Raw genomic sequence first — 10,000 nt, 5'->3', positions numbered from 1 at the left:
TGAAAAATTTTCATTATCTGTCTTGATCCCCATTTTGCGACCTAATTTGGGGGTCTGGCATGAAAAAAATATAACAATCTCGTGGCAAACGTTCCACAAAAACTAATGAAGGAATGACCTCCATATTCTTCCCTCTTGTCAACATTGTACCATAGAGAGATTTTACGGCTTTAGCTTATGAAATTTTTATTAGAACATTACAAAGTTGAGAATCAAAATGTTATGACAAAATTGATGTTAAAAATTCAGAATTAGGATTATACTTCAAAATTCACATATCTTATCAAAAAAATCTCTCTATGATGACACAATACATTATCTCTGTGATAACTGTGGAAAATTTCAGACAATTTCATAGAATAGATTCTGAGAAACGTTTGACACAGTATCCTATACCCTTAGAAAAATGACATATTGAGAAAATAGAAAAATAGCTTCTGGTTTTTCACACCTTTCTTACTACCTGTACCATTTTCGACTGTGTTTTTCGTGCCTTTATAGTCTAGTTTAAGAATTTGGACTTCACTTATATTATTTCTAGGATAATAAAATATTATTTTCAACCAAAATCTCAAAATCAATTTTTCGAAGGATTTTCCTAATAATTATACCCAAACCGCCCCTTAATTGAAATACTCACAACATCCGCCAGCCGGATATAACGTACCAACACACACACACACACACACACACACACACACAAACGTGTAACCTTAAACGTGTATAGTTTGTTTGATACAATTTAGTGAGAACTGCTCATTAAAATGGCAGGATAAAAACAATAACAAAGAGCTTAGTGACGTCATTTTCGGTCCCGGGACAAAACAGTTTTTCAATCTTTTTACGTTTTTAGTTTTTTTTCTGGTCAGCTGGTTTATAGCGTAGCCATCGTTACGGTGTCAGGCTATAACTTTACGATGGCTACGTTTATAGTCAGTTGGGAGGAAAGCAACTTGAGATAAACTTACGTCCTAATCAATCGGTATAAAGCAATTTCTACTATCCGTTTGACGTTTCACAATCAGCCTCGGCCTCGTGGAGACGTGCGCTTTCACAGCTTATTAGCCAAACGCACACTATCTATAGATAGTATGCAGATGACGTCACTCAGGCCTTTGTTATTGTTTTTGCCATCCGCGTTTGTGAGTTGTTCTCACTAAACTGTATTAACCAGACTATAAAAGTTCATGGTTACACAGAGTTTGTGTGTTGGTCCGTTATACTTCCGGATGGCAATGTTGTGAACTCCTTGGCCAAGCGCATTCTATCTATAGATAGTGTGCGCTTGCTAAGAAGCTCACAACATTGCCATCCGGAAGTATAACAACAAACACAAAACTATGTGTAACCTTGAGCGTTTATAGTCTGGTTAATACAGTTTAGTGAGAATTATTCATCAACGCGGATGGCAAAAGAAAAAAATTCCCCCCCCCCCAAAAAAAAAACTATAACAAAGACCTGAGTGACGTCAACTTCATACTATCTATATCTCAATCTTTTTTTTTTTCTCCAAGAAAACAAATGACACTTCAGACATATTTTATCCATGGGATTAGCATATCGTCTTATTTAACTCTCTCCTCGTCGATCATTTTCAGTATTTTCCCAAAATGGAAGGCTTAACCAGCAGAACACATGATTTTTTTTTAAATCAAACAATCTCTCTACAAAACAACTTTATGTTCTTATTAATAGGATTCACTAGTCGTAACGTCACTTCCTTCCTAATGACGCATGGTAACTTAGTAACACTGGCTCTAAACTATCGGAACAATGGCGGACGCCCTATGAAATATTTCTCCGGCGAGCATAAAAGCGTATCCAGAGTGAAAAAAAAACATAAATTTGATCTTGTTTTGACTTTTACACATTCTGATCACAAGACATATGAAAAGTTCTAGCCAGCTTGAAGAATAAAAAGTAATGATTTTCTTTGTTTAGAACCAAGATGGCCGCCGTTGCCAGGCGGCGTGACATCAGACTATTGTATCCAATTAAACACAGGTCATTGTGATGTACAAAATAAAGCTGAATAAGAAAAAAAAAATGTCTATTGTGTCGTAATAATAAATGTGAAGATTTTCCTGTAGGTGGCAAAGAGAAGGTTAAGGTCGTGCTTTAAATGGAAAAATAAACCACATACATGGAGGCGCCCGCACACACAAACACACACACACACACACATATGTGACCCATCGTCTCAAAACGGTATTATGTCGGAACGAACCAAATGCTTAAAAGCCAAATTAAATGTTAAAACTGGTCAAAAATTTAAATTGTTGGCATAAGCACCCTAAAATATTGTATCCATTCTCCTCGGTAAAACATACAAACTCAACACAAGTCTAATATTTCAACCATCCCGATTTAATACCGTTTTGAGGCGAAGGGTCACATATATCCACACGAGCACATGCCAAATTAATGACACATCCTCTGAATTATAATTTTCAAAGGGAGAGGAGGAGATAAGTGGCTGATCTCAAGTATAATAAGTTTAATTTTCAATTAACATATTTCAAAATATGAATTTCGTTGAAAAGATAATAACATGTAGATCTAGTCTGAAATAGGATAATAGCAAGTTATCTAAATTCCCTAATCTAGGAGTGTACCCAGGGCAGGGTTACTAAGTCATATTAAATCACGTTTATTTATTTAGTTATTTATGTATTTATTTATTTTTTAAAAACAATTTATGGTTTTAAATTTATTTTTTTTATCTAGGTATCTATTTATTCATTCATTTTTTTTTTTAAATTATTTATTGATATATATATTCTTGTTTTAATTTTTTTTTTTAAGGTCAATTTCCCTATGCCTATGTTTATTGTCGTATGTATAAGTTGGAGATAAACCTAAACTGGCAAAATGACGACAAACATTGGATGTCTCTCTGCCATGATGTTAAAAAAAGGATAATAGCAAGTTAACGATAATGTTCACCAAACCTATGCGATCGACAAACGACAAGGAAGACAACCAGGATCAGTCCTCAGACGTCGCCTCTCCACACGAGTTAAAACTCGTGCACGGGGACCGGGCGTCGTGTGGCAATCTAGGAGGACATTTTTATAGATAGTTCGAAGATGACGTGAATCGGGTCTTTGTTATTGTTTTTTTGCCATCCGCATTCATGAATTATTCTCACTAAACTGTATTCACCAGACTATTACCAATCATGTTTACACACAGTTTTGTGTGTTGGCCAGTTATACTTCCGGATGGCAATGTTGTGAACTTCTTAGCCAAGTGCATATTATCTATATCCTGGGTTTCTTCCTCGTTGTTGTTCGATCGTTTAGGTTTAGGGAACGTAATCGTTAACTTGCCAATGACGATTCAGCAGAGCGGACCGACCTACCAGAAAAATCTGCGGGTTCAAAACTGATGAGAAATGCTGACATCACAAACAACAAAGTGTCAACGTTTCTATTAATTCAATTGAGAGATATTCTCTTGCTTACCATTATCATAATAGTTATTATTATCATCATCATCATCATCATCATCATCATCATCATCATCACCATCATCGTCATCACCATCATCATCATCATCATCATCATCATCACCATCATCATCATCATCATCATCATCATCATCATCATCATCATCATCATCATCATCATCATCATCATCATCATCATCATCATCATCATCATCATCATCATCATCATCACCACCACCACCATCACCATCAAAAGTATTATTATAATTAGTACTATCATAATTATAGTTTCTCTATAGCATAATAGGCTTTAAAGGGAAATATATCCCCATAATACATATATATATATATATATATATATATATATATATATATATATATATATGTGTGTGTGTGTGTGTATGTGTGTGTTTGTCTGCGTTTGTGTGTATGTATGTCGATAACAGCAGATCGAAAATGTAAATTATTGTTTGCTATGAAAGTCAACCAGGTCATATTTTTTTTCGATCCCAAAGATTTACGACATCAGTTTAATTTTAAACAGGAAGCGAGTACGCGGATACAATAAGTAGATAGATTCACAGCAGGAATCACAGCAAACGTTACTCAATCACAATACACACATACATCCTTCAAAAGTTACAGCACACCATTAGATGTTTTGATGCATTGACATTTTATACAGGTTACAAATAATATATAGATGGGACGAAGATGATATGTATAGTGAGAATCACTCATAAACGCGGATGGCAAAAAAAAAACAATAACAAAAGATCTGAGTGACGTCAATGTCGTTCTATCTATACAAATCCAAGAACTCTACTCACTCTGTCCACTCTCTCCGCCTATCAATACATTGTATAGAAGGAATGTATTCGACTTCACTCAGCTCTTTGGGTTTTTTTTATTTTGAACCGTGAGTTGAGTGAATTAACCAGTAGATTTTTGACCAAGCAAAACAAGGGATTTGTGATACACCTTCAAACGTGCTCGGACAAGTATGGTTGATTGTTTATAAACAATAACGTGAATGATATCGACCTCTCTCTCTGATCATTGTTATTGTTTTTATACCGCCAAATGGATGACTAGACGATTTTGACGATCATGTTATAAGCATTTAAGTTTACACAGTTTTCTGTGTTGGTTTTATTGATCAAGCGGTGGATTAGTGGGTATTTTACCTAAGTACATACCATCGATAGTAAAATCTGTGCAGTTTGCTACGTTAACCAATCACTGCCATTGTTTGCATATGACGACTGTCCGAGAGGCGTGGTTATCTATCGGTCTATAGGTCCGTCGCCATCGCTATGTTATAGCCTGATACTGAAATCCAAAAGGACTGGCAGTTTGACGTCATTATTTGTTTTTTTGCACCGCCTAGTGAGTTGTCGTTAGTAGCGCTCATGGAAACAAGTTATTTCATTGGTGGAACTATTGAATACAATTCACGATTTTTTTTTTCTTTTGTGGCAAAAGACTGGCATTTTGACGTCATTTTTTGGTCAGTATCAGGCCATAACTTTACGAAGGCCACGATAGCTCCCGCTAAATATCATATATTATATACTAGTGATCAAAAGAAAGTTTACACTTACCTACAGAATTGGTATGAAATATTGTTCTGGTTTATTTAAAACATGTGTGTAATCATAGTACTATCATTTATCTTTCATTTTGTTAGAATTTGTAAGGTTTATGGTTGATCTTGTATGAAACATAGACTTTTTAAAACATGATCTTCAAAAAGGGAAGTAACAAGTCAAAACATACACTATAATTTTGACAAACAATGACATTTTAATAAAATTACTTGCGTTCATTTCATTTGAAGTGAAGGTGAATCTAATTCAATCAGTAACGAGTATGTCCCACGTTTGCTCCAATCACAGCATTGCATTTTCTACGCATGAAATTCGTCAATCTGGCCAGCTGGTGTTGAGGAATGTTATCCCAAGCTGTTCTGATGGCGTGGAACAGTTGTTGTTCATATTGCGGGTCTAATGAACGGACTTGGCGGCCGATTATGTTCCACATTTGGACGCTTTTAAGGACAAGTAGGCTATCCCAGATTTTACGGTTTTAAGAAAATCAACATTGAAGATTTCGATCCCATAAAATGTCCAATTACTCAAATACTATTCAATATATTTTTTCAAAACTTTCTGTGTGGAATGATAATTGTACTTGACGATGATAGTCATAAAAGAAAGCAACAAATGAATCACATAATTCTCTTATTTTATTAAAAACAAGTGGGTTGGCCGAGTTGTCCATATTTAAACAGCATCACTGAGCAAAGAATTTTCATTATATAATAAGGGCTATCCCACCCAACATGCACATCAGGCCATCCCTAGTTAAATGGGCTATCCCATCTTACACATGGACATGTCTGTTGCGAAATAATGGGCTGTCCCTCTCACACATGCAGTCAATTTAATCAATTTTCCTACATTAAACGCATGTTTAATGCCTTAAATTATATTTTTAACGCGTCTAAACACATTACACTGACAATTGAAATGCAAAACATTACCTGATATTATGGCATTGTTGTTTGGTGGGGAGTTTTCTTCATTCAGTCGTGAATTCGACATGTCTTTTGTTGAAGCCATGTTTGAAGGGTTAGCCCACTTACTTATGTACCCATTGTGTTTTCGGTTAAAACACAAGGCAGTTTATACTGATAACGAAGCAAATAAACGAAATTTATGATCGAAACCTTTTCAGGGGGTTGGGCAACGCCCACAATTGACCCCTATGTAATTATTTGAAAAAACGAAAAATCTGGTATGGCCCACTTGTCCTTAAAAGCGCCCATTTGTTCTATCGGATTTAGATCGGGGGATATTGCAGGCCACAGGTAGATAACGTTCACATTATTTGCTGCTATAAAATCCCTTGTTACAATAGCTCGGTGGAATGGTGCATAGTCGTGTTGGAATGAAAATTTAGGATGTTCACGAAAAATGGAATAACATGGGGTTGTAAAATGTGTTGGATGTACCTTGCATAGTTTAGGGATGCATTTACTTAGACTAGAGGTGTCCTATAGTCTCTGCTTATTCCACTCGACACCATCACTTGTCCATATCCTCTGTTTGGGGATTCCACGACACATGAATCCACATGAATCGTGAAATCACTCGTGTGATCTTCAGTGACAACGTAATCTACCGTCATTTCTTCCAACCACAAAGCATGTTCATCTGAGAAGAGAGCAAATGAGCACGCATGCATTGTCCAGCGCAGATGAGCACGGGCCCACTGTACGGGCCAACCGGTGATGTGCTCTAAGAAGTTGTCGCGCAACGAACAGTGTGTCGACTAATCCGTGTACCTGGGAACTCTAGAGCAGTTTCAGTCGCCGTCCTAAAACGATCCCGTTGATTTACGGTGCGTATTAAACGGTCCTCACCTTGTGTTGTTACTCGTAGTCTGCCAGTTCGATTTCGGTCCCTTACCGTTTGTGTTATTTCAAATCGATCCACTAAGGAATATACAGTTCTCCTTGCAACATTGGTCACAGACTGTCCAGCTTGAAGATGACCAATGACAAGTGCATGTTGTTCTAAACTAAGTTGTGGCATCGCGTAGATTAATGGATGGTATTTTGTATTGCGTTTTCCTGCCTTGAAAATAGTTCAAGAAGATACGGATGACAAAAAAAAAATGAATCTCCACACTTCCTGTCCACAGTAAGGGGCTAAAAGGTTATTTTAGCACGTGTGCGACGTGGTGAGCGAATTTCAGGTCAAAAACAAAAACACCGACTATCGGTACACAGAAAGGCTAATGGTAAACAACTTAGTGGAAAATCATTAGCCTACGTCATTGGATAAAAAAAACGACGATTTTAAATGTGTATACTTTCTTTTGATCTCAAGTATATAAATCATACTATAAACGTTTAAGGTCATAAATTGTTTTGTGTGTTGGTATGTTTAACCTGGTGGGCAGATGGTGTGAGAGTTCCACCTAAACGCATAACACCAATATGGACCTTTTATTACATTCACGTTACAGCACTCCCCTCCCCCCCCCTCTCTCTCTCTCTCTCTCTCTCTCTCTCTCTCTCTCTCTCTCTCTCTCTCTCTCTCTCGCTCTCTCTGTATATATATATATATATATATATATATATATATATATATATATATATATATATATATATATATATATAAACATTTGAAAGATAATGAAGATTGTTTGACTTCTACAACGTTGTTATCGAGCGTTGCTCTCATCAGGAAGTGGAAGTGAAAGTAGATTGTTGTGTTTTTCGTATTTCTAGATTCGTGTTTATGGAGATTCGTAATTACATAAAAGGTGTTTGTTTCTATGTCTGCATGAGGGATGTTAGTTCATTTCTTCTGTTGAGTGTTGCTATGTTCGGTTTTGTGATGATGAAGAATTTTTCTTCCAAGCAGAGGTTGCAAATCTTAGAAGAGGGGGAGTACGACTGTGCTCTGGAGATGATTTTCCATGTGATGCTGTGTTGTATGTTTTTTTTCTTTGAGGTTCCAAATGTGTTCGCTTAGTGTAGTAGAATGTCGTTTGTGTATGTTTCTGAAGGAAGATTTATGCAGGTTGTATCTGGCTTTGAATGAACACACGGTAAGGCCAATGTATGTTTCTTGTTTTGGTGTGTCTGGTCGTGTAACTGTGGCTTGATAAATAACGTTTTGCGTCAGGCAAAAGCCGTTTAGTGGGCATGTTGCCTGGGTCCTGCAGTTGCATTTTTTCTCTAGGTTGTTGCTGGGCTGAGCTGGCTGTGATGTGATAGTTTTCATTTATTGTTTGAGGAAATAATGTTTTGTATGTTTGGCATGCAGGTGTATCCTATTTTGATGGTGTTTTATATATATTAGTGTGTGTTTGTGTGTGTGTATGTGTGTGTGTGTGTGTGTGTGTTTTTGATTGTTTTACATCAAAGATGTAGTGGGTTTACTCGTATAATATTCTAAGTATAATTTTCTTCTGCAATATTCTTTCACGCATACGCAATCTGAAGGAAACGAAATATATTGATTATCAAGTTACTCACTTTTCTGAGTCTCAGGTTTAAGACTCTAGGGCGAGTTTTTAAGGATCGCATTATTCTATTGACTTCTGATTTTAAAAGTTTATCCGGCTTTGTGATCTTGTGGTTTGACACTCGCCTATGGAACTGTAGGTCCCTGGTACAGTGGGTTTCGCAACCGGGACTTCCGATTCTGGAGTGTAATCTCTTTTCCACTCTGCCATCTCGCCTTCACACGCGACCCGCTTTCTATCACTATTTAAACTATTCAAAGTGTAAGAATTTGACACATTCACGACCAAACTCTGACAAATTACCTTTCACTCATTTTGTTTGGAAAACTTTAACTTGACAAATCGATAGATAAAGATGAATTACAACACAGCCAAACTTGAGCTTTTTTTTTTTTTATTGAACGCAAATATCACTAAACTTGCTCAAAGCGCTTTACAAGGGGTCCCTAGCCAACAGAAACACTTGACATGTAGAACGAGACATGACGCCTGTGAGGCGATATTCAAATTATTTTTCGGACAGAGACAACGCCGTTAACGGACAGGAAATCATTTCACACCTGAATACGATGAGAGAATGTGAGTAAATAGTCTTTTCCAAGGACTCAACTATGCGCCGGGCGAGGTTCGAACCCAGGACCTTCCGATCCGAAAGCGAGTGGTATACAACAAGACACATAACCGCAACCAAAAGTCACAATCCCGACATATTTTAGTCTAAAATTGAATGTTAAACTTAACTTTTGAAATTTGATTTTAAATCACTGAGGAAAGTCCTTTTTGTTTCTTAGACCTCTAAAGAGATTTTTTTATTTCTGATCTTGATCGTTATTACTGTACCCGAAACTCAATTGTCTTCTGACAGTATTGATTATGTGCGTTTAGGCAAAAATCTCATTGAACGTTTATAGTCTAATTGATAGGATTTATTGAGAAGTAATCGTAAAAATCAAAAAATCGCTGGCTAAAAATAATTACAATGAGCTGAATGACGTCAATTTCGTTCCCCTTACACAACATTCACGCAGTGGGGGAACGGATTGGAGGATAATATTGGTATTGCAGATTGTCGGATTAAAAGCATTGTCAAAGTGTATGGTAGGAAGGAATAGAATACAGTCGCACTCTGAAGAAAGAAAAAAACGTCTTTTACCTTTTTTGGCCAAAAATCTCGTCCTTCAAATATCGATCGATTAAAATCACATGATCCTCATATTGTCAGAAACTATCAAACCTGGGACTTCCGACTTCTTCCGACTTCCAGAAGTCCCAATTATGAGAGTTTCTGACAAAGCGTGGGTCATTTTAATCGATCGATATTTGAAGGACAAATTTTATGGCCAAAATGATAAAATCGAGATTACGACAGAATAGGTGGTGTGAATAAATAATCATAGAGGTGACCAATAGTTTCAAAATGGCAGTGTGTCAGAGTGATTATTCATATCATTATATCAAGAATTGATGTTAGTTTAAGCTGATGGTGAGACGATAAAATTTTAATGA

At 36.5% G+C, this 10,000-nt stretch overlaps 2 protein-coding genes across 5 annotated transcripts in view; one reads left to right on the top strand and one right to left on the bottom strand.

The window, feature by feature from the left end:
- LOC144978448 (1-phosphatidylinositol 4,5-bisphosphate phosphodiesterase delta-4-like) overlaps positions 1-10,000 on the bottom strand; it is a 162,803-nt gene that overhangs the window by 148,778 nt on the left and 4,025 nt on the right. The gene's annotated exons all lie outside the window — the stretch shown is intronic.
- Positions 8,041-10,000, top strand: part of LOC144978449 (uncharacterized) — a 25,692-nt gene continuing 23,732 nt past the window's right edge. The window contains exon 1 of the mRNA XM_078924537.1: positions 8,041-8,074. The gene's annotated coding sequence lies outside the window, so the exon portion shown is untranslated. The remainder of the gene's footprint in view (positions 8,075-10,000) is intronic.

Source organism: Berghia stephanieae, chromosome 8 (assembly GCF_034508935.2).
Source record: "Berghia stephanieae isolate SIO BIC M18660-M18661 chromosome 8, UCSD_Bste_1.3, whole genome shotgun sequence".
Taxonomy (NCBI): domain Eukaryota; kingdom Metazoa; phylum Mollusca; class Gastropoda; order Nudibranchia; family Aeolidiidae; genus Berghia; species Berghia stephanieae.
Note: the sequence above shows the minus strand (reverse complement) of the source record. Positions and strands in the feature narration are given on the sequence as shown.